Below are 25034 nucleotides of genomic sequence, written 5' to 3'. Positions count from 1 at the left end.
CAGGTCTGAATGTAAATAATAGTATAAAACCAATTTTAAAAGATAGACATGACAGAATATAAGCCTTAATAAGGCTTAGTTTTAAAGGAAAAGTTTTTATAAGATGTGGGGCACTTTAAAGATGTAATTGCTGCTAACACTGAGTTTGCATTTTAATTGGCTGTGCTGTTGTATATATGTCTGTGCTAGGTTAGGACAGTTTTATGTAACACTGAAGAAGAGTTTTTTACTCGAAAGCTTTGTTTTGCTACTTATGCTGTCTATATTCGGAGTCATTAAACTTTTGTCAAATGGTGGACTTGGATTGTGTTTTTTCATTGGATTTCAAACCCTACAACAAAGGAGGAAACTGATACGGAATAAGGCGAAGTCTCAAGATTGGAAAAACTCCCTTATCAGCCTCAACAAAAGGTTGAGATCCCTCATCAAATCCTCTAAAGCTAGCTATGAAAACAGAATTGCAACAGATAATAAAGACAACCATAAGGCCTTCTATAGTGATGTAAAGAATCTCCACAGCAATACCCAGATTTGCTCTGAGCTATTGCACAATGGTACCTCCTATACCGAGCCAGCAGATATTGCCAATATACTGGCTGGCAGATTCAATGCTAACTTTACCCCTCTCACCTCCAAAGGACAAATCACAATACCAGTAGATTGCCAGGCACCCAGTATTACTGCTGCACAGGTTAAAACTGCACTGTCCAAGGCCAAGAATACAGCTTCTATGGGACCTGACAATATCCCTGGCTGTATTCTACATGAACTATAGATTGAACTGGCACCTCACCTGTGTACCCTGTCCCTACCGAATGGTGTACTGCTACAGTCATCCCTCTCCACAAAGGTGGAGTGACTGCAGACCCCAGGAATTATTGCCCAATTAGCCTGACGAGTCTTATATCCAAAGCTATGGAATGCATCATCATCATGGACCTAATAAACAAGGCTATAGGGAATCTCCAAACTCTGGATCCTACACAGTTTGGTTTTGTGAAGGGTAGATCATGCCTGCTCAACTTGGTTGACTTCTCTGAGTCAGTCACCAGAGCTGTGGATGAAGGTAAGGTGGTTCATACAGTCTACCTTGATCTGGCCAAGGCCTTTGATACCATTCCCCACTCAGGGATCATAGAAAAACGCACTAAGCTAGGCATCAACCCCTATATAGTGATCTAGGTGGGTTGCAAACTGGCTCACAGATAGAACCCACAGTATGAAGTAGCTGACTCCAAGTCAGACTGCCGACCAGCCATGAGTGGAGTCCCACAGTGTTCGGTCCTGGGTCCTCTCCTGTTTGGTATTCACTTCTCTGAAGTCCAGCCCAACACAAAGGGACTCTGGTTGACAAAGTTCGCAGACAATTGCAAGTTGGGAGCTATTATTAACTCCCCAAGTGATGTTGACATCCTACAGAAAGGCCTCAATGACACCAACAACTGGTGTCAGAACCATGGCCTTATGCTCAATGACAAAAAATGTCATCATCCCCCTTGGGAAAAACCCGGTTCCCTTGAATTACCACATTGATGGTAGTCCACTGAACACAGAAGGTGTTATAAGAGATCTGGGAATACAGGTTGACAGCAACCTCTCTTTTGACCACCACGTTGCCACTGTGGTTAGAAAGTCCATCTATGTGGCACATCTAATTACTAAGGGTTTTGCATCCAGGAAAAAAGAGGTTATTGTCTCCCTCTACATTTCTCTCATTATGCAATCATCAAGTACAATGCCCCATTTGGCATGTACCTCACTAGACACCTGCAACAACTGGAAATGCCACAAAAATACCTCACAAAGAGGATCCAAGGCCTTAAACACTTGTCCTATATGTACAGTCTCAAAAAACTCCAACTATTCTCTGTCTCATATCGCCTACTTAGAGGCGATCTCTGCTTGACTTACAAAGCCATGTCTGACCCAGCTCTTTTAGAAATTATACATCTAAAGAAATCCCAATCCCTCCGCACCACATGCTCCAAAGACCTCAACCTCATTACCACAATCAACAGAACATGCTGGAGGGACAGGTTCATAACCCAGAGACTGCCCATGCTATGGAATAAACTTCCCATACATGTAAAGCAGACCACCTCACTGGCCCTCTTCAAAAAAAATCTTGATGAGTGGATGGGAAATAGAAAATTCACTCTGGGGATCACTCCAATGGCTGTACTCAACAGAGGCACTAGGAACTAAGGTCAGGTGGCACGATGGCAGGGTAATCCTATGGGCTAGGCTTGTAAAAGCTCCAGGGCCATTAGCCTAGTAAACACATATGAACCTATGAACTACTGGAGTTTTGTTTGAACAGTACTGACTGTGACACTCCTAGGCCAGCTACTGGGATGTCGCATATATCCATATGTTAATTGTGAGTGCTAGTATGACATACATATCTGTATCAGAAATGTGAGGGACCTGTACAGGGTATTTGTATAGTGAAATACTGTTGCAGCTGTGTGTGTGTTGAACGACATATGATATAATAAACTCATACCATTCAATTGTCCAGTGTTATGCACACTGACCATATGTGTGCTTCAGGTTTGTACTTATGTAGTAAAACAGTTGTGTTATGTCTGGCAAAGAATTGGAAACCTGTGAACACTGACATTACAACATCTCCCTACATTTCATTTAGCTGTTCCTGTTAGAGGTTGCCACAGCAGATCATCTGACTGCATGTCTTCCAGCTCTCTGCATCTTGCCCTTTCACACCAACCAGTTGTATGTCTGCTATCAACACATGCATACACCTTATCTCAGGCCTTCCCCTTTTCCTCTTACCGAGCAGCCTCATACTTTCACAAATATACTCAGCATACCTACTCATCATATGTCCAAACAAACATAATCCTGCCACTCTTTGCCTTTGGCCCCAAGCCATCAAACCTGTACTGACCACCTAACATACATGTTTCTACTCTTGTACATCCTCATCACACCCAGTGCAAATCTTAATGTCATAAACTCTGCCACATCCTTCTCTGACTCCTGCCTTATTTTTCAGTGCCACTGTCTACAACCCATATAACACAACTAGGCTCCGCACCCTCTTGTAGACCTTCAATGTCACTCTTAATGATACTTGTCTGTCACAAATCACATCTGACACTCCTCTCCACCACCTGCATCCTGCCTGCAATCAATTCTTCACCTCTCCCCCACACACTCCCCATTAATCTGAACTGTTGTTCCAAAGTATTCAAGTTTATCCACCTTTGCAAACTGTACTCCCTGCATCCTCACCATTCCTCCATCCTCCCTTCCATTCACACACATATATTCTGTCTTAGTCCTGCTGATCAACGTTCCTCCCTTCTCTAGACCATACATCAACAACTCCAGGGTCTCCTCAACCTGTTCCCTGCTCCCACTACACAACACAATGTCATCTGCAAACAGCACAGTCAACAGTGACCCCTGTCCGATCATGTCTGTCAAGCTGTCCATCACCACTACACATAAAAAAAGACTCACAGCTGCTCCCTAATGTACTTCCACCACCATCTTAAATGCACCTGTCACTCCCAAACCAGAACTCACTGCTGTCACAGTAGCCTTGAACATATCCTGTAGCATTCTTACAGATTCCTCTGCAACTCCTGACCTCCTCAAACAATACCACAACTCTCCTCTAGGCATCCTATCATATGCTGTCTGTAAGTGCACAAAGAAACAATACAGCTACTTCTTACCTTGTCTGTATGTCTCCAACACTTTCATAGTAAACATCACATCTGTGCTGATCTTTCCTGGTATGAAACCATACTGATGATCAGTAATCCTCACCACCCTTCTTAACCTAGCTTCCACCACCCTTTACCATTACCTCATGCTGTTACTGATCAATGTTATCCCTCTGTAGATACCACAGCTGTGCACACCACCATTATTGTCATAAAAAAAAAAATATATATATATATATATATATATATATATATATATATATATATATATATATACACACATCCTCCAGGGTATGAGTGTGAATGAAAGGCTACTAAAATATCAAATGATGTATGTGTGCTACAGCAATGTGAAGACAGTGTCACTAATGTTGGTCCATAGCCCACCATGTATTTACGGCATCCTCCATATGTTGCCTGCTAACAGGTTGACAGGAATGGCTGAGCAACAAAAGTGTTATGACAGTGTGCCATACTGACATAGAACAGAAATGTATAGAAGTTATTATCTGTGCAGATGTATGCATGTATGGGTAGGTGCACCTGGCTGCCTCATAACACCTGACATGGGATGCAACACAGCATGTAACTGAGCTGTACATGTTGTACACGTGTGTAATGTTAATGTGTGTGTGATGACCATGCCCCAATCAAGGAGCCTCAATCCTCACCACTAACACCAGGGAGGTTGTTTCCTAGAAGAGGAAAGGATAACTAATACACACAGCAAAGTACAATTTCCCTTAAGTGCACACAGAGATCACAGTCAGTCTGGGGCTGGTTGCTCTCCAGATCCCCAATAAGACTCCCCACTGGCACAGCTATAGGGTCCAGATCTAAGCCTAGCTGGCAAGCTAACCTCCAGTACCCTCTCTGTCCCACCAGTGCTTCGTGTCCCTGCCCATGTAGCTGACACACACCCACACTTTGAGATAAGTATTTATACAACTTCACAGGCACTCCTGGGAAAGGCTGACACAGATTCTCCAGCTTTGCCCCTTTATCCAGACTATATGGTAGTAATTACTGCCACCACCAGCTTAATAATTATCAGCTACCCAAAGGCCCTTAAAAGGATGTCCAATTATTACTGTGCAATATTATTATCCAATTGGTAACGTGACTATTCAGTCTAAGGCTTATTAGAGTGGCCTACTACGATAACCTCTATAAATATGCAATGTACTCTAGAGCCTATCTCTACACAAACCAGCCACAGATAAAGGTTTTTAAAATATTTAATAATAAATAATTAAAACACAAGGCAATACTACTGCACCACAGAGATATCTAAGAGTTCAGAGATCACACAGAAACTTAAAATAATACAGTAGGACAGGTCTGATGTCAAAGAAAAACACTTAATCTAACTTTCTAATCTTTAGCTAATCTTAAGAGAAAACACAGTGCTATAATCTTGCTTATATACATAAAGAGCATAAGCAGTGCTGGGTTGATGCTCCAAGACAAATGCTTTTAGTCTCTCACTGAACTATAGTTTTTAAAAATACTAACAAACAGCTCTGCTAAGGCCCTCCCAAATTACATCATTTTTACACTTAGGTTTTCCCAGTGTTCACATTACATCATCTTGACACTTAGTTTGGAGTTCCCAGGCAAATAAACTGCATTATTTAGCAAGCTAACACCTGCTCAGGAAACTACAACAATGAAAGACATTTCACATGTATACTCTAATAATTATTCCTTAAGTTGAGACAATAGAAAGAATGTGTTCAGCCAGACACTTTGGCACCATTTTCTAGATAATTGTAACTTCAAAGAACATTTGAAATGCTTGGCTTGGTTTTCCTTACAGCAGATGGCAATGTTGCAACAATCTTGAAGGTCACATTTTACAGTGTTTTCTTTCATTTAAAAACACAAGCCAGTATTTTACATTTATTTATAAAAATGATAGAATTATGTATCAAATTCTATTTGACTAGGCTGGCAGCCTTCACCTATCTTTCCCCAGTCTTCACAGTGTGTGCATCCAACAGAGTTACACTTCCACAGATAATGGTTGTTGCATTGGCCTGACACAGACATGGGTACTGCCATATGCAGGAGTATCATGTAGGAAATAGAGAGGTGTCCAACTGTGTTATGACCTTGTGTCCATGCCTACTACAAACATTAGAGAGGTGTCCAACTGTGTTATGACCTTGTGTCCATGCCTACTACAAACATTAGAGAGGTGTCCAACTGTGTTATGATCTTGTGTCCATGCCTACTACAAACATTGATATGACCACCACATAGCTCTATGGCCTCAGCAATACCTAACTTGAGCAACCTGTCTCAACCAAAGTAGAGTCAATCCCTTTGCTGGACAGCAGTAGTGCACAAAGCACATAATGGGATGCTATATTGGCTGCAGAGGGGACAGTAGGAGCAGGCATTAACTGGCCAGCATGTCATCCTTTGTCTGGATGACCATAGTAGGTAACAGGTGGATTACTGTAAGGCTGACTATGAGTATAAATTGGACACATCCACTGAGGGCAACCAGAAGGCCATCTTCACACATTTGAGTCTCATAGGCAACAATCCAGACCACACTATAATGGAGGTCAAGCATAGCACACTCACACACACACACACACACACACACACACACACACACACACACACACACACACACACACACACACACACACACACACCATTGCTGCAGCCAACCAGCTGCAGACAAGTTTAGGCCAAACATCACCACCCTGGCTCAACATCAGTATAGGCGGATATGCACACCACACACACCACTACCTTCATCATTATGGATCAGGTGCAAACCACCCACTTATATGTGAAAATAGCAAGTCCCCTTGGGGACTGATAACATTCCAGTCTGCATTCTACACAAACTCAGACATATGCTTCCAGCTCCATTGCATACTGTATGCAAGCCAAGCCTGAGCAGCTTTGACAGCTCATCTGCAAGTAACACAGACACTGTCACCCTTCTAACCAAATGTGAATGGTGGTTTATGAAATGTACTGGCCCTCATGGAGGGATATGACACAACAGGACCAGGAGTACAATGCATGTTCACACAGTGCTGCGTCTCATGTGTTTGTATATAGTGTACACTGTTGACAATTAGTCATGTGCTGTCTCTGTAAAAAAGGCTGTGCAATGTCTGAGGTCCTGTGATGTGTTTCCCTACGTATGTCTTCCAGGTGCTATGCTGAGGCAGCTGGACTACAATGAGCAGGAGACTTGGGGCATAACTGAGGCCATCCTACAGAACTATACCATCCTTTTTGGTCGGAGTCACCAAAACCAGCAGGAGTGGACTGCACTGTGGGTTGTAATAGTCCAAACTGTTATACAACTTGGGACACCATGGCTGCACATATGATAAGGTACGTCATAGAGAAACTGACCTGATTCAGCTTGCCTGGCAATGGGCTGCTGCTGCAGAGAGGGACCTTTCCGCTACTGGATGGGGGACCAGCTACTCAGTCCCCTCTTACGGCAGTGGAGGAGCTCCTGGCCAACCTTGGGGTAGCCCCCACAAGAAGATCTACACAAGAACTTGCAGTCGTGGAGGTGGGTGGCACCCAAGCAACAGGTGAGGAACATCCAGGTAAGACAAAAGTAAACATCAATGTACTGAGATTGCATTACAACTGTGTTCTATAGAGTCTTGAGATGCATATGTCAGGGAAAAATACTATCACCATAACCACTATATCACTCCCACTACTAAAATGGTACTGTCTAACACCTTATAGGTTCATAAGTTGGTACTAGGCTATCGGCCCTAGGGCCTATACAAGCCAAGCCATAACAATTCCCTGGCTATTTCTTCCCACAGTATTTACTTCCCTGGATCCCTGTCTAGCAGGGTGACTGGCATGATCTCCGGGGTGAATTTCCTATCTCCCGTACAATCGTCAAAGTTCCTTTTGAAGAGGGCCAAATAGGCACTCTGCTTGACATGTATGGGCAGTCTATTCCAGAGTCTGGGGAGTCTCTGGGTCAGGAACCTTTCTCTCCAGCATGTTTTGTTCATTGTGATGACAAGGTTTAGATCCCTGGAGCGTGTGGCTCAGAGGGATTGGGATTTCATTAAGTGCAGCTGTCAGAAAAATATGTATTAATGTATGTGTTTCGTGCTTATTAGAAGCTAAAAGGGTTAACACATTTCATTCTATTTTATGTACAGCTTAGTTTTGTATGAAACTACGAGATGCTTTCTGAAACTGCAAGATGCTCTCTGACCTAGTATTTGCTAGCACAGCAAAATTCATGTTTATGCCTTTTGGAAATTTACTGAGAAGCAGGTGATTATCTGCTAGGTCAGGAAAATAATGAATAGAACAATACTGTTTTCTATACCATTATTGAACTTGAACAATCAGCTCTGTTCGTGTTATGAGAACATGCACAGCTGCAGAAAAAGATAGATACAGTTGAACAAAGACTGCTTGAAGAAATGAACTATAATCTGTACTTGCTTTGTGCTCGAATTAGCCATAGTACCTTGAATGGTAACATCACATAGTGAGAAGTTGTATCTAACCGGTAGTCTCCAAGGCCACGTTGTTTTTCTTAGGAAGTTTTTTCATAAACTTGATAGCGTCAGCAGAAAATCATGGACAAACAGCTGCTATGAAATAATATTGTAAGAACTTGTGATTTGTTACGTCAGCTTAGTAGGCAATGTCTTGTAAGAAATGTATAAGAATGGCTTCACTTCCTGATTCTAGTTAGACAAACTCTGTATTAGCACGTTTTTGCCTCCTTGCTGCAAGAATTAAAGTGCCTTAACCTGAACCTGCCGTGTATTGATCTTTTTGAAGTTGTTTTTTTCCTTTGACAGATTGGTCCTTTGGACTGGAAACTCTCACTTTGCCTCAGGTCAGATGGGCCAGGTGGCATGAAACCATACGGAGAAGAAATCACATCGGTTCTTCTGCTCTGAAAGACCTCAGACTGAATTGTCATTCAAAAGAGGCCAGCCACTGTTCTGATCTGCGACTGGAGGATGAGTTAATGGTATTTCCTCGAACCAGACAATCAATCACGGAGGCTCAGGTAGGGAGGAATTTACCTTTTTTCTGTTTTAGATCAGGGACTTGATTTGTATCATCTGTCAGGAGATTTGTTTGTGTACAAGTCAGGGACAGGAAGATTGCAATCTTGTCATAGATCAGGGAAACAGAATAGGTAGGCCGTTATTCTAGATAAACTGTGAAAAAGAGAAATCATGGTACCACGTAAAAATAAGAAGGTTTACGTAACATTTTAACAGTTAGAACAATATGGGAAATAACTGCACAAAAAGATCCCAAGATCCGCCGTTAACTGAAGATGCAAAATATATGCAATTATAGCGTGCCGACAATGTTAGGTGCTATACAAAATGGGTTAATAAATATGAATTTGATGGCAAATTAGAAAAATCCTCACTTATTAAACTTGTCAAACAGCTTAAAACTGACGCAAAAGGTCAGGTAAAAAAGCAACGTCAATTAGGCATTCCTCAGGCACACAGGTGGATTGAGGAAGCAAACCGTAGGGAACAAAAGAGTAATAATTCAAAAGCAATGTTTCTAGATAAAGAGGACAATAATTTGGTAATAGCATCAGCCCCTCCACCCCCTCCGCTTCCCTTAGAAGAATATGAAGCGAGTGGACAAGCTGGTCCACCTCCGCTATACCCAGCTGTCCTCGCAAAGCCAAGACGTTTGTCAGAGATCCCGTCGAGACTAGGTCTCAAACACGTAACTTAAGAGGGGATATTGAGTTATATCAAATGAACAAAAATTCATGAGCTATGAGTGAAGAAGAGATATGTCCGCTCATAGAAGTACCAAATCCTCAAGCAGGACAGGAAGGGCAGGACCCAACTCTCCTGGTATATAGACCATGGACACCGGAAGACATCCGGAAAGCCACAGAGGGAATTCCCCATCCAAAAGTTAATTTTAGAAAATTCTTAGAAGACTTACAGGGCATGAGGTTAAGTTATCATTTAAATGGAGAAGAAGTAGAAAAAGTAGTTAGACAAATCGTAGGTCCAGACTGGCACATGATCAGTGGCAACTGGAATCCCCGTGACGCAGAACACAAGCCACTCCCACATAGCAATGCAGAGCTGGATAACAGAGTAAAAGGTCTTACAGACCGAATCACTGAGAAATGGAAGCCTAGGGCAGACTGGACTTGCATTAATCAATGCATCCAACAAGAAGATGAAACCGTTGACAGATATTATGCTAGATTATTAGAGTGTTTTAATAACCATTGTGGAATGCAGATACCTGAAGATCAAACACATGATTCCCCGTATGAGCAGCAGCTAAAGAATGCATTTTTAAAAGGCAGTATTTTGCCTATAAGCAGCTTTATTACAAAGCACATGGTAGACCATCGTACAAGTAGATTACAGTCACTACTTGAATATGCTAGACATGCCGAAAGGCATTTTAACAGTAAAAAGAAAAAGAAAGCCCAAGTATTTTCTGTAGAAGATGGAGCAGAAGTTTATGTAGTACAGTCCAGGAAAAAGGGCAAGAAAAATGCCCAGGGAAACAAACAATCTGATAAGCAATCAGAGGAGTTTGAAGAGAGAAAGAAAAGGGGTGAATGTTTTAAGTGTGGAAAAAAGGGACATTTAGCAAGGGATTGCAAGCAAAACAAGAAGATAGCCATGGAAGATAAGGAGGGTGAGGACTTACTATATGATAGTCAAGAATCACTAGAAGGGAATAACCAAGAAAAGACAAATGCAAGTATGATAGAGGGAGTAGAGAATGTGACAGAAGAAATAGAGGAAGTGCAGGAAATCGCAGATATTGAAGAAGGTGAAATTTTAGACTTAGCATTATTGAGCGTAGAGCTCTACTTAGTAGATACGAAACCGGAAGTTACACTTCTGGTAGAGGGGAGGAAAGTTAAATTTCTGTGTGACTCAGGGGCATTGCGGACCCTGATACATCCTTCCAAACTACCAGAAAATTCAGAATCACTCGATTACATATTAGTGAAAGCAGCTAATGGACAGCTGTATCGGGAGCCACTCTCCCATAACATAGCAATGACTGACCCTGTTTCAGGGATTACCCAGAAAAGCAAAATTGTTGTTTCTGCAAAATGCCCAGTAAACCTTTTGAGCAGAGATCTTATGCAGATATTTGGCATAGCAGTAGTTCCAACTATGCAGGGTATGGAAGCACAGTGACAAATGGATACATTTGTAGTGCGACCAGAGGGCGAAACATTTTATTGGTACAGCCAGGACTTGGTCACGACTGGTCCAGGGGCAGTAACCGAAGAGCTGATGAACGTAGCCATCAGTAAGTCCCCCTCCCTTGACACTGATAAACAGCATTTGTTGCACTGTACTCTGTATTATTGTAGCACACCAGGACCTGATAAGGAATATGAGCAAAAACTGTTTAGAAACCATGCAAACAGATTATTATTATGTAATCTGTACTGGGACACAGAAGGGAACACTGTAGTTAGCTGTTCATTGCCTCAGGAATTCTTTACACTTTATAAATCTAATCGATTACTACATGTTAGTTTGACTAAGGACAAGAATGTGAAATGGGCAGACCTAGGAGAAAAAGTCACAAAGTGGGAAAAACAGACGGAGTTAGAACTGTCAGAACAGGGAGTATAGAAGCAGAAGTTAGACTGGATAACACAGACACACCCAGCTGTACACTTGCAGTCTAGCGAGGACAGCTGATTAGCACTCTTACTAGAAGAAGAAGAAGAAAAAGCTTTACGGAGCATACCAGAAACTCTCTGGTCAACAGGGAAATCAGATGTAGGACTAATTCGTACAGCAGGACCAGTTACTATCACGCCAAAATCAGCATTTAGACCACAAAAGAGACAGTATCCCTTAAGGAAAGATGCAGAAGTAGGAATCAAACCTATAATAGTAGCTTTACTTAAGGAAAGAGTACTGGTAGAATCTCCCGATTCACCATGTAATACACCCTTATTTCCTGTCAGGAAAGCAAATGGAGAGTGGATTATGGTCCAAGATTTACAAGCTGTAAATGACGCAGTAATACCTAGAGCACCTACGGTGCCAGATCCACACACCCTATTGAATGATTTGAAGCCTCAACAGAAGTATTTTTCTGTGGTAGACATTAGCAATGCGTTCTTTTCGATACCGATACACCCTGATAGCCAACACTGGTTTGCATTCACATTTCAGGGGAAAAGGTATACATACACACGACTACCACAGGGATATTGTGAAAGTCCAAAAATATTCTCACAAGAGATGGCAAGCAACTTGGCCGGATTTACCCCACCAAGAGGCAGTCAGATTTTACTTTATGTAGACGACATCCTGCTGGCAGCCCCCACCCAGCAAAAATGCAGAGAAGATACCATAGCATTATTACATTTTTTAGCCACTCAAGGACATAAAGTAAACAAAAACAAGTTGCAGCTTTGGAAAAAGCAGGTTTAAATACCTGGGATATGTAATATCCAAAGAAGGCAGAACATTAGATGAAGATAGGAAAATAGCAATTTTACAAGCACCCAAACCGACTACCAAGAAGGAAATGATGTCCTTCCTGGGTACGACTAATTTCTGTCGGAGTTGGATTCCAAACTATGCCTTGGAGTCTGCTCCACTGACCAACTTGATATACAAGAAGCCTATGGCAGCACAAGATTTATTACAATGGACACCAGAAGCAGAATCAGCTTTCTGCAAACTAAAAAAATTTATAGCATCCTCATTAGTTTTAGGATTACCAAACTATCATAAACGCTTTTTCCAAACTGTAGATTGTAAGCAAGGTTATATGACATCAGTGTTAACACAGCAACATGGGGACAAACAATGCCCCATAGCTTACTATTCATCACAGCTGGACCCAGTGGTGCAATCCCTGCCCCACTGTGTACAAGCAGTAGTCGCAGATGCAATGGCAGTACAGGCTTCAGCCTCAGTAGTGTTGTTCCACCCTCTCACATTGAGGGTGCCCCCATGCGGTCACGATTATTTTACTGCAAGAAAAAGTAGCATATCTTTCTCCTGCTAGACATCTTTCCTGCATGACTATACTGTTGAGCCAACCTCATATGACAACTGAACAATGTACAACTTTGAATCCGTCTACCTTGCTCCCAACCCCTGCAGACGGCACACCACAGAGCTGCCTGCAGGAGATTGAGCAAAAGACACTGCCTAGAAAAGATCTAACGGATGTTCCCTTGGATTATGCCGAGGTGACATATTACATGGATGGCTCATGCAGAAGGGGTCCTACAGGGCAGAACATAGTAGGGTATGCAGTAGTTTCTGAAACTGAGATTTTAGAAGCAAAGTCTTTACCACACAACTTATCTGCACAAGCAGCAGAATTGATTGCCTTGACACATGCATGTACCTTGGCAAAGGGTAAATGTGTAAACATTTTTACTGATAGCCAGTACGCTTTTTCTACTTTACATGTTTTTGCACAACAGTGGAAGAATAGAGGAATGATAACATCTACTGGCAAACCGATTAATCATGCGCAGTTTATTTTAGATTTGTTAGAATCTATTCAGTTACCTCAGAAAGTAGCTATTTGTAAATGCGTAGCTCATACCAAGCAACAGGATAGGATTTCAAAAGGTAATGCGAGAGCTGATACAGCTGCAAAGCAGGCAGCTTCAGCTTCAGAAATATTTCTTTTGAGTAAAGAATTACAACCTTCTGAGATTTTAGATTTAGAAATGTTGAAAACAATGCAGACACTTACTAAGAAAGTAGAAAAACAGAAATGGATAAAACGAGGAGCAATTCTTGAGAAAGGGCTGTACATCTTCAAAGAAGGAAAACCGATTTTGCCATCTAATTTGTTTAGATATGCAGCTTTGTTGAGCCATGGGCAGTGCCATGTCTCAACAGGGGGGATGGTACAGTTAGTGAATCGAGTGTTCACAACATATGGATTTATAAACTACACTAAAAATTTTTGTGCGGCATGTCATGTTTGTAATAAGCATCATGCACAAGGGGTGTTGAAGCCTAAGCAAGGGAGTTTCCCTGCACCACCGTACCCATCCCATACTATCTGTATGGATTTCATAGAACTGAACAAATGCGAAAATAAGAAATATTGTCCTGTCATTATAGATATGTTTTTCAAATGGGTGGAAGATTTTCCGACCAAAAATCCAGATGCAGTTACTGTTGCAAAAAGTCTTGTTAGGGAAATTATTCCTAGATTTGGCATACCAGAGAAGATCTACAGTGACAATGGCACAGACTTTGTAAATCAAACTATACAACAGTTGAATTCAAAAACCACTGCACACACATGAATAAAATGCTCTGTACCACAGAAAAAAGGACTCCGCAGCAACCCTTGAAGAGTTTAATCCACTTGAAATTCAATGAGTTCACAGATACAAAATGTACATATGCTTGTCTCCTTATCTCTAGCGCCTCAGCAAAATCGCCTTTACAGAGTAAAAGATTCCTTACACTACATTCACATCACTTTATATAGTATACTTAAGAACACTCCCATAATCAAATACAATTAACAACAGTTGAGCCGATATTTCGGAATTTCTTTGAAAAACCATTGTGCATATCATCCACAATATGCAGGACTAGTAGAGAGGCATAATGGGGTTTTGTAAAGTAAACTTAGGAAGTTAATTAGTGAGACACAAAAAAATTGGGTGTACTGCCTGCCTCTGGCAATGTTGAGCATGAGAACTGTTCCAAATGCAAAGGGGTTAACTCCTTTTGAAAAATTATTTGGGAGGGCATATTATATACCTCAGTGGAAACCTCTCATGCCTGCAGACCAGGAGGCTGACAGTTCACTCGCAGAATATATGAGACGACTTCTAAGTAATAAACAACTTTTGCAGTTAAATTCTGTTTCTGATAAAGAACAAACCAGACCATCGGAAGCAGCAGTAGTCCCAGGCACGTGGGTCTTGGTGAAAACCGTAAAGAAGAAGAATTGGATGTCACCGAAGTGGGAAGGGCCATACCAAGTGCTACTGTCAACACCCACTGCAGTCAAGATCGCAGAGCAAGTGTCCTGGATTCATCTGACACACTGTAAACTGGTTAAAAACTTTGAACTGGACAAAAAACGTGTTGCTGTTACACGACAAGAACAAAATGACCAGATATGGAGCAAATAGGAATGCAGAACAACCTCAGAAGTATTGCATGATCATTCTGTTAACTATACTGATAACAATAATCTTTTTGCTGTGGCCTTTCCTTTTTCCAGCCACACGAGCTGAACTGAATAAACGTGATGCATTACTCATAGACTGGCATCCAAACTTTAACACTTACCAAGCGATCAAACATGTGTATGCTGAGACTTTTAATGTTTCAGATTGTTGGGTTTGTACAGCTATACCAACAGCATACAGGGATTATTAATGACTGCTGTCCCCCTAGGTGTCAATGAGACCTGGGAAAATTTGATTTTTGATACTACAACTGTAAAATCACAAGATAAAATAGCATTGTACATGCCTGTTACACAAAAGGGAATTGTGTGTTTTTACAAAAATGATACTGTTCAGGTGGGTTGGAGCAATTGTAATGTGACTGTTCCTTACAAATGTTATACCAAACCTAATAATGCAGGTTCTGTTTGTGATACAAACTATGACTCATTTCTTGAATCAATGCACAAAACAGTTAATGAAGTACAACATAATCCTTTTCTTTTTAAGCAACTATCTATCATTGATAGAAAAATTTTTCATGCAGGGCAAGTATATATTAATACTAAAGTAGAGGATTGTTATTTTGTGTGTGGGAAAAAAGCATACAAATGGTTACCTGAGAATTGGTCCAGCAGTTGTTTTTTGGGTTACCTGGTTCCAGCCATACGACACACTGCAGTTTTGCCTCGAGGAAGAATTTGAAATGTCAGAGAGGTCACCAAGAAACCTGGAAATCCAATCAAGAAACCTGAGAATCCAGTGGGACGAATCGAAGCAGGCTGGAGAAACCATAACTCCGTAAAAAACAAAGATAAACTGACACACATGGACTTGAGTGACACTATTATATCATGGGCAGGTATAGCTCCTGCATATGGCACAGTAAAATCGATTTGGGAGCTGAGAAAACTGTCCAAACTTCTTGAAGTAATGAGCAATGCAACTTTTTCTGCTCTCGAATTAGTAACTGATGAACTGAACGCTATGAGAACTGTGGTGCTTCAAAACCGCATGGCTCTCGACTTCACCCTAGCGGCGAAAGGTGGTACCTGCACTTTAATAAAAGAGGAGTGCTTTTCGTATATTCCTGACAAACAGCATGAGATAGACGACCACCTTGAGGTAATTCAGCAAGTGTCGGCCATGACCAAACCAGGCCCAAACCCACTGATGGATTTTTTCCAGAATTTGTTTGGGAGGTGGGGTACCATCCTCATGAACATCCTGATCGCCATTTGTGTGGGATTACTCCTATTAGGAGTGTGTGTTTGTTGTGCTATTCCCTGCATGAAAAGATTAATTAAAGATTTTATAGACATGTCAGTTTCTGAGACTTTGTATCAAAGTACCGAATTTGAAGAACTGTTGAAAAATGAAACACTTTCATAAGTTTAAACTGAATGACTCTCTTAATTGCAAATCCTGAACGGAAGAGGCTAGGAGAAGAAGCAAATTGTTTATGCTTTCGAAAATAGAATAAAAAGTATTAACGGGGGGGGGGAATGTCAGAAAAATATGTATTAATGTATGTGTTTAGTGCTTATTAGAAGCTAAAAGGGTTAACACATTTCATTCTATTTTATGTACAGCATAGTTTTGTATGAAACTACGAGATGCTTTCTGAAACTGCAAGATGCTCTCTGACCTAGTATTTGCTAGCACAGCAAAATTCATGTTTATGCCCTCTGGAAATTTACTGAGAAGCAGGTGATTATCTGCTAGGTCAGGAAAATAATGAATAGAACAATACTGTTTTCTATAACGTTATTGAACTTGAACAATCAGCTCTGTTCGTGTTATGTAGATACAGTTGAACAAAGACTGCTTGAAGAAATGAACTATAATCTGTACTTGCTTTGTGCTCGAATTAGCCATAGTACCTTGAATGGTAACATCACATAGTGAGAAGTTGTACCTAACCGGTGGTCTCCAAGGCCACGTTGTTTTTCTTAGGAAGTTTTTTCATAAACTTGATAGCGTCAGCAGAAAATCATGGACAGACAGCTGCTATGAAATAATATTGCAAGAACTTGTGATTTGTTACGTCAGCTTAGTAGGCAATATCTTGTAAGAAATGTATAAGAATGGCTTCACTTCCCGATTCTAGTTAGACAAACTCTGTATTAGCATGTTTTTGTCTCCTTGCTGCAATAATTAAAGTGCCTTAACCTGAACCTGCCGTGTATTGATCTTTTTGAAGTTGTTTTTTCCTTTGACAGCAGCATGTCCAACAGCTCCGGGGTTGACATGGCCTTGTATGTTAAGCAGAGATCACCTCTGAGTAGATGATATGTGACAGAGTATAGCTGGATTTTTTTAGATGGTCAGCATAGGGCATCTGCTTTAGGCCTGTGATTCTTTTAGTGAGGTATTTCTGCGGCCTTTCCAGTTGTTGCAGATGTCTTGAGAGGTACATACCAAACCCTTCCTCATTCATTGTCTCCTATATGGTGCCCCACTTCTTACCAATCTTCAATCTTCTCTAAAAACAAAGCTATTCTCCTGTTATCAGAAAATGTCTAAGTTTGCTACAAGTTATAAATCCAAATACCACCACTGCAATGCCCTACACAAACTAAATTTGCTTGAACTTCCCAACCATCTTACCTACATTCAACTTACTCATGCCCATAAACTCATCTGTAACCCTCCATCTACCCCTTCCTTGCATCCTCCTTCAAAATGCAGATACCCAACAGACTTCTAAGATCCAATAACCAGAATTTGCATGAACTGCACAAGCCTGCTCATCCTCCAGGTAGACACCTACTATCCTTTTCCTTAGCTCACTTCTGGAAATCTCTACCACCTCTTATTGGTACTACAGACAACCACCCTACCTTTAAGACATTGCTTCATTCCCATCTCAAAACCCTCTGGGAATGTTCCTGCTCTCATCACAAATGACTCGCCTGTTTTTCCCCATTTTTCACACTCCTTTACTTCTCTCTTCTCTTCATCATACTGAGCTTCTCTGACTATTACCATCTTCATTTGTCCCATTTACTCATACCCTTGCTCTACTTTTTTCTTTTTTGTTATTGTCCCACCCTTCTTAGATTCAACGATTTCACCTCTCATCACCCATCCTGCTTTAACTCTGCTAAGATTTCATGTAAAACTGTAATGTCAACCCTGTGTTATTTCACATTCTAACAAGTGTAACAGAAATATGCAGAAATGGGTTTTCATATTCTATTTGAATTATATATGTGTAATTTTACCTTTTACATTTGTAAATATATTCTCACTGCAACTGTAGATTTTTATAATGTTATGTAATACTATCATTCTTCAATACTATTGCATAACAGTAAATGAATTGTCTTCATATTATATTGTTGTTCATGAAGATTTTCTCCACGGACTCCATTGAAAGCAGGCTGTCATTGGACAAATGGAATATCCTGGTACACAAACTGTAAAATAGATAAATTAATAAAATCAGTGGGTGGGGTTTAGTTATGCACACAAGTGCACATCTATGGTGAAGGACAGCAAATTGTGTAATATCATAGTTTATACGGTACCTGTGCATAAATGTAGCATTAATTGTGGACCAATGCATATTGTGAATCAGCTAACAATACCTCTCCCTCCCTTCTACCTAGGTCCCTCGACTCTACATGATTTACAGAGGCCTAAAGCCGGTGAGTATGAGATTCTACTGTTTTGACTCACCAGTACCCCAGGCATGTTAAGGTGTTACACATAGCCATCTGGCAATATCTGCATGATCAATTGTAGTGGGGTTCACTGCCTGATATCACAGTGGATATCACAGGGGCCTATTTGCATGTGATGTCATATATCTGTAGCATACCTACCTCACAAACCTGTCATTGCAGGACACCTGGATAAAGATTGGCAAAATGCGGGGACAAAGGGCCAGGAGTAAGGGACATATTGTAGACATTGCTGTTATACAGTGCATATGAAAGGAGTACACACCTGTTAGAATGCCAGGTATTTTTGATATATGGCAAAGTGAGCACAGTACAGAAGACCAAACATATATCCAACCTGTCCTGTGACCTATAATCTGTAGAATGTAAATGGCAAACAAACAAATTTGTTAGTGGAACAAGTATGTGACATGGAAATTGTCCAAGAAACTAGATGCATATGTATGCACAGGATGAAGCTCATACTGTGGTGCAGCACCATGTGGCAAAAACTGCATCAGTACATCATACTGGATACACACCTGCCATCAGTTACAGACTCTTGGATTAACTGCAAATAATACTCAGCTCACATACCAAGGATATCCCAACACAGACCCACAGTTGCCTGCTACAGCAAAAGCCATGGTTCACATACAGCTTAGCAAAGGAATCACATGTTAGAAAGGTATGAGCCTGGAGAACCCTACAGAAACATACCCACAGCATTACATATGCCTTAAAACACAGTGCAGATAGTCATCAAAAGGTGTTCCAGATATGGTGCAATAATGACATCATGAAGAAGTGGACATCCCTACATGTATGTGGAGGATACAATACCAACAATGTCCAGGGAGGCTGCCAGGAGCCATACAGCAACACCAAAGGAGTGACAGACATCTCTGGAAAGTACTGTGTGTGTACTATATGTGACAAAAATCTTATTTGGTCTTCACATGTCTTGGCTATATGGTGTAGTTGGAAGATGGCAGCTGTTCCTCACAACAAACAACATCCAGTCCTGGGTAACTTCTGGACAACAATTCATCAGCTTTTCAAAAAGCATGTGTCTAAATGTGTTAAGTTGTTATGAGACCAATGTTAAACTGTCTTTGTCCATAATTCGGCCATGTTATTTTGGCCATATAAAACCACTGCACAACAGCAAAAGCACAATACCCACACAGTGAAGCAGGCTGATGGCAGTGTCCTGCTTTTGCTTTGCTGTTCACAACTTTGATCTGGGGCTGTAGCCGATTTGGAGTGTATTATGACCAGTGTCAAACACAAGTCCATTGTGGCTATAATCCTTCTGCTGTCTGACACATACCTATGTATGGGGAGGTATTGCAACATTCCACACATCAATGGCCCACAACTTACATCCACTGGGCAAAAGGATGGTTTCACAAGAACATAATCAACAGTCTACAGTGGCCAAACCTGAGTCCACACCTAAATACAATACATAATCTGTGTGGGGAACTGACGAGCGCTATGCACAGGGGATGGCTTTGCAATCTGACAGATTTGGAGGTGTTCTGCAAGGGAGATTGTGCAAACATTGCCATGTCAAGACGTGCCATGCTGATACACAGCTCCCCAAGAGTACTGAATTCTGCAATGAGATGAACAGGTGCTTTACCAAAGTATCAGTTTACAGGTGTGCACTCCTATGCAACCCAGCTATTGTAGTCATATCATGTACGATATGTGAACCCTATCTGATGTGTATGTTCTTCAGTTGGAGTGCACAGGTTATATGTTCATAACCAACATGTCATATGAAATGGTGGAAATGTTATGGCAATATCACTGGTGTCTCATGTGATCTGTCACAAAATCATTGCGTGTTAAAAAGGGTTTGTATACTTACTATATCCACTGTAAGCTTGGGAAATTGTTTCAGTAACCACCCTTGTTTTCACATACATGTACTGCAGGTTATGCCATCTCCATATCACAGTATGACATTAGGTAGGGTCACCAATCCACTGGACCAACCAGTAATGTATCAGACACACATAGGAGGTATGAGCAGCAGACAGGAAAGATGAACCACTGGGACACCTCACGTGTGTGTGTGTGTGTGTGTGTGTGTGTGTGTGTGTGTGTGTGTGTGTGTGTGTGTGTGTGTGTGTATGTGTGTGTGACTGAGTGTGTGAGAGTGTGTGAGAGTGTGTGAGAGTGCGTGAGAGTGTGAGTGTGTGTGCCACCAAATTTTATAGTGCCAATAGTAATGTACATATGTTGTCTTTTTCTCACAGGTGGTCATGGTGGTCGCAGTCCTTCCCATTGGGTAAGTGATATTACTTTGTTTGGTGACTCTGACCATGATGATAGCCATAGTGATGCATAGGTGGGGTTGTCAGAGGCTGCAGCTGTGTCATTGTTTGGCATCCCAACTTTATCAACTCCATCCCCGCACACAGTCACAATGCCACCCATTTCCCATCACCAGTGGCCATAATAGAAGGACAGCTGGGTGCTGGCATAGAACATGCAGGTGTACTGACTATGGCAAGTGAGCACCCAGGCAATGGCCATAGTCAGAGTACTGGTGAGGTCCCACACAGACAGGCAGGCAGGGGTGCTTGGAGGAGAATGGCTGCCTGTCCAGCCCATGTTGGAAGTGCCACTCCTGCAGTAACCAGGTGCATGTTTTGGTCTGTAATGGATGCACAGGCATGTAATGAATGTAACACCAGAAAAGTGCACAGGCTGTTGGAAGAACATCTCCCTGGTGCCCATTGTGATTTTCGTGAAATCATTGCAGCTATACATGAGGGCAATGAGATCGCAGACAGATGGTGGAGTCAGGTCGTGGCACTCCTCCACTGTGGAGTATCTGTGCTTGAACGTATGGCAGACAGGAGGCAGCGGCCATGTGAATGTAGCTCAGAACCACAATCATCTGGGCATGCACGTGGCCGTGCACCATCACGTTCCCGTATGGGCAGAACACCAGCACTAGTGAGGGTGTTGTGATGTCCATGCCAAGACACTGCAAACCATGGGCAAGTGATCCTGGATGGTCCCAACAGGGTCGCAGATCCAGCAGACATCCATCCATCAGGGAGCAGTGCTATCTTTGGCCTTGTCAGTGGTAGTGCTCGTGATACCCTTGGCAGATCCAGTTCCCGTGTTCATGGCTGGAGGTGGTGAACTGTACACCCTGGCATGTATGGGCCACAGCTGTCCACAAAACATCAGTGTAGGGCAGCCACATGGCATGTCTGTGCACACACACACACACACACACACACACACACACACACACACACACACACACACACACATCGCAATCACAATAAACTCACTTCTACACACATGCACCACACCTTCACAGGCCATGCCATTACCATACCCCAAAAACATACCCATGATGCATTATTGCTATCCGTAATGCTGAGTGATAGTGTACTCACATGCTGTATCCTCTTTGTGTTCTAGGCCTCTGTGTGTCACCATGATGTGGCCCTGCAGCAAGGCCAAGGGGTATGGCAGTGCAGTAACATATCAACCATATCATAGACAAGGTACAGCTGTATCTGCATGAATTTCACAGGTCTGTACAACAGTGATTGCATATGCCTTGCAGATTATAGGGCTGAGGGTTGTATATAGGTTTATGGTGACTGACAACATCTTTGTCAGAGTGGAGAATGGTAAGTGTGGTGGTTCGGACACACCTCTGTTTGCTAATAACTACACCCCCAGGGGGTATTCATCAAACAAACACACTGAGATTACTACACACACACACACACACACACACACACACACACACACACACACACACACACACACTTGGCAGTACTGAGAGCCATTGGTTCATAGCTTCATAGGTGTGTAGTAGGTGAATGGCCATGAAGACTCTACAAGGTTAGCCCAAGGAAAAACCCTGGCATCAGGCCACATGAAAACAGTCCCCAGTGTGGCTGAGTATACTCACTGGAGTGATCCCCAGGGGTGGGTATTGTATTCCCCATCTACTCATCTAGATGTATATTGTGGATGGTCAGTGATGTGCATTACTTCACATGTATGTGATTTATATTCCATACCATGGACAGTGTCTGGGTTGTGAACTTATCCCACAAGCATGTCCTTTGGAGTGTGGACATGTGCTTGAGGTATCTAGGGCATGTTGTGTGGACAGATTGGGATCTTCTGATGTAGCATTCCTGACCCAGTTTGGTGAGACATGCCTGTGTAACTCAAGCAGTTTTTGCACTTACATAGACAGTATGATACAGGGATTCATTGGAGTTATAGGAGTCTGTCCATACAGGGCATGTGTATAATGCCTGGTATTATCTTTGTGGGGTACATTTGCAGCCTCTACAGTTGTTGCAGGTGTCCAGTGGTATACATCACAAAAGGGCCATTGTACACAGTGATTGGGCTACTGAGGGGATGGAACAGGGTGCCATGTCCTTTTACTTGCTGGATAACACACACACTCAGTCAGGTGATGTAGCACATCAAAGTATTTTCTGATGTCAGTGGCACTGTTATGGTCAACAGGCATGTACTCCACTGCAATCACACTGTGGGTACTATCTGTGAGGCAATTTGCAGGAAAACTACCGATATAGTGGTTGCTGCCTACCCAAGTGTGTGCATGATCCATGGGTAGAGAGTGGTCTCTGAGTATTAGAAGAGTTGCCTATATTGTTCACTAATCCAAACTATCACATGGACATCACACATGGCACTAGACATTTAAGGCTGTGGATTGTCTACACCAGCCTCTACAGTGTTTGACAACTGTTGGCTTTGTAATGTGGACAGTGGGACATATACTAGGTCCTCAATATAAAAAATTATCAAAACCCACCCCCCAATGCATCCTGTTATTACACAATCACACCACCACCCACAGAGGTTACTGATGACAGACAGGCACACACACACACACACACACACACACACACACACACACACACACACACACACACACACACACACACTTGCCAGTACTGAGTTTCAAACCCCTATCTAACTATGTATTACTATTACAGTGTTACACATTTATCTTATGTGCCATGGAGCTTATATGTTGGATAGCTGTCCAAAGGTATGCTTGAAGGTGAGTGACATCAGCAGCAGTACTAAAGGGGGGATGAGGGAAGTATAGTAAGTGTGACTAACCACAAACTCAGGTGTCTACAAAGACAGACACACTCTCTCTCACATAAATACACACATTTTCACAGTTGCCAGGACCAGGATTAGAACTCCTACCTAACTAGTTTGCTACACTATGGTATTACACAGTTATCACAAGCGCCACAAAGCTTATATGTTAGAGAGCTGTCCAAATGTATCTTTGAAGGTAAGTGACAAGGGTAAGGAAAGTGTAGTGTGTGTGAATGGCCTCAACCACATTCATCTAGAAACACACACAGTCACACACAACTGAACATTTGACAGGACTGAGATTACAACTGCTACATGGATACTTATTTGGACTGTCACACAATTATCACAAGCACCACTGAGACTATAGGGTTGGCCAAAGGTATTTCTACAGTGAATGACATCAGCACATCATGTGATATAGGCCAATGGAATGTGTACTGGGTGGGAAAGGCCTCATAATGGGATTATCTCTGTCACTGTCTTTCTCTTCCCCATGTCTCTGTGCATGTATGTTTGACATATTATATTATGTTGGCCTTAGATATGTGTGAGTATCCCTATCCAATGTGTGTGTGTGAAGTATCAATGGTGTACAATTTGGTGTGTGTGCACAGACAGCTGCGAATAACTGATATCTGTAGTCCACTGTGTTGTGAGGCATGGGCTTCATTTCTCTAAGTGTAGGAGCATGCCCAGAATGACCTTCTACATTGAGAGTGTGCATCCATTCCAGGGAGGGTTGGACTCCAGTTCAGGTTTTGTGTGCTACAGCTACACCTAGCAAACTGTTTCTGCCGGATATCTGTAGATAGGTTGCCAATACGGAGACACAATGTGCATAATATATGGGGGGGGGTACTGTAACTATTGCTGTCTGTGCTGCTTGTGTGACATATTTGGTTGTAGTATAGATTTTCTGAGATATGACACTGTGCTGTATCATGCCATCAACTATTGACAGTTATTATTCTTTGCTCACAGTTATTTGCCAGGGAGATACAGGATGAAGAAAGCCGAGACCAATATTCTGGGGCATATAGACTACACATTCTGCCACACATCTGCCATTGTGGAGGGGTAGCTACAGACAATAGACTGCTGGATCTGTGTAAATAGTCCAGCACCTTGTTAGTATGCTGAGTGGGGATTGCCTCCTTGTGCTTTTCTCAACTGCACAGAATGGCCAAATCCTGCTGGGGCCATACCTCTCAGCTGTACAGATACACCCAGGTTATCCAGTGGCAGGACTCATATATCTGGTCAATTTACCTTCACATTGTGGTTTACAAGCAGTTTTGTGGCTATTCATTCATGGGTTTGCAGTCA

Source organism: Protopterus annectens, chromosome 11.part0 (assembly GCF_019279795.1).
Source record: "Protopterus annectens isolate FY-2018-M chromosome 11.part0, PAN1.0, whole genome shotgun sequence".
Lineage (NCBI taxonomy): Eukaryota > Metazoa > Chordata > Ceratodontiformes > Protopteridae > Protopterus > Protopterus annectens.
Note: the sequence above shows the minus strand (reverse complement) of the source record.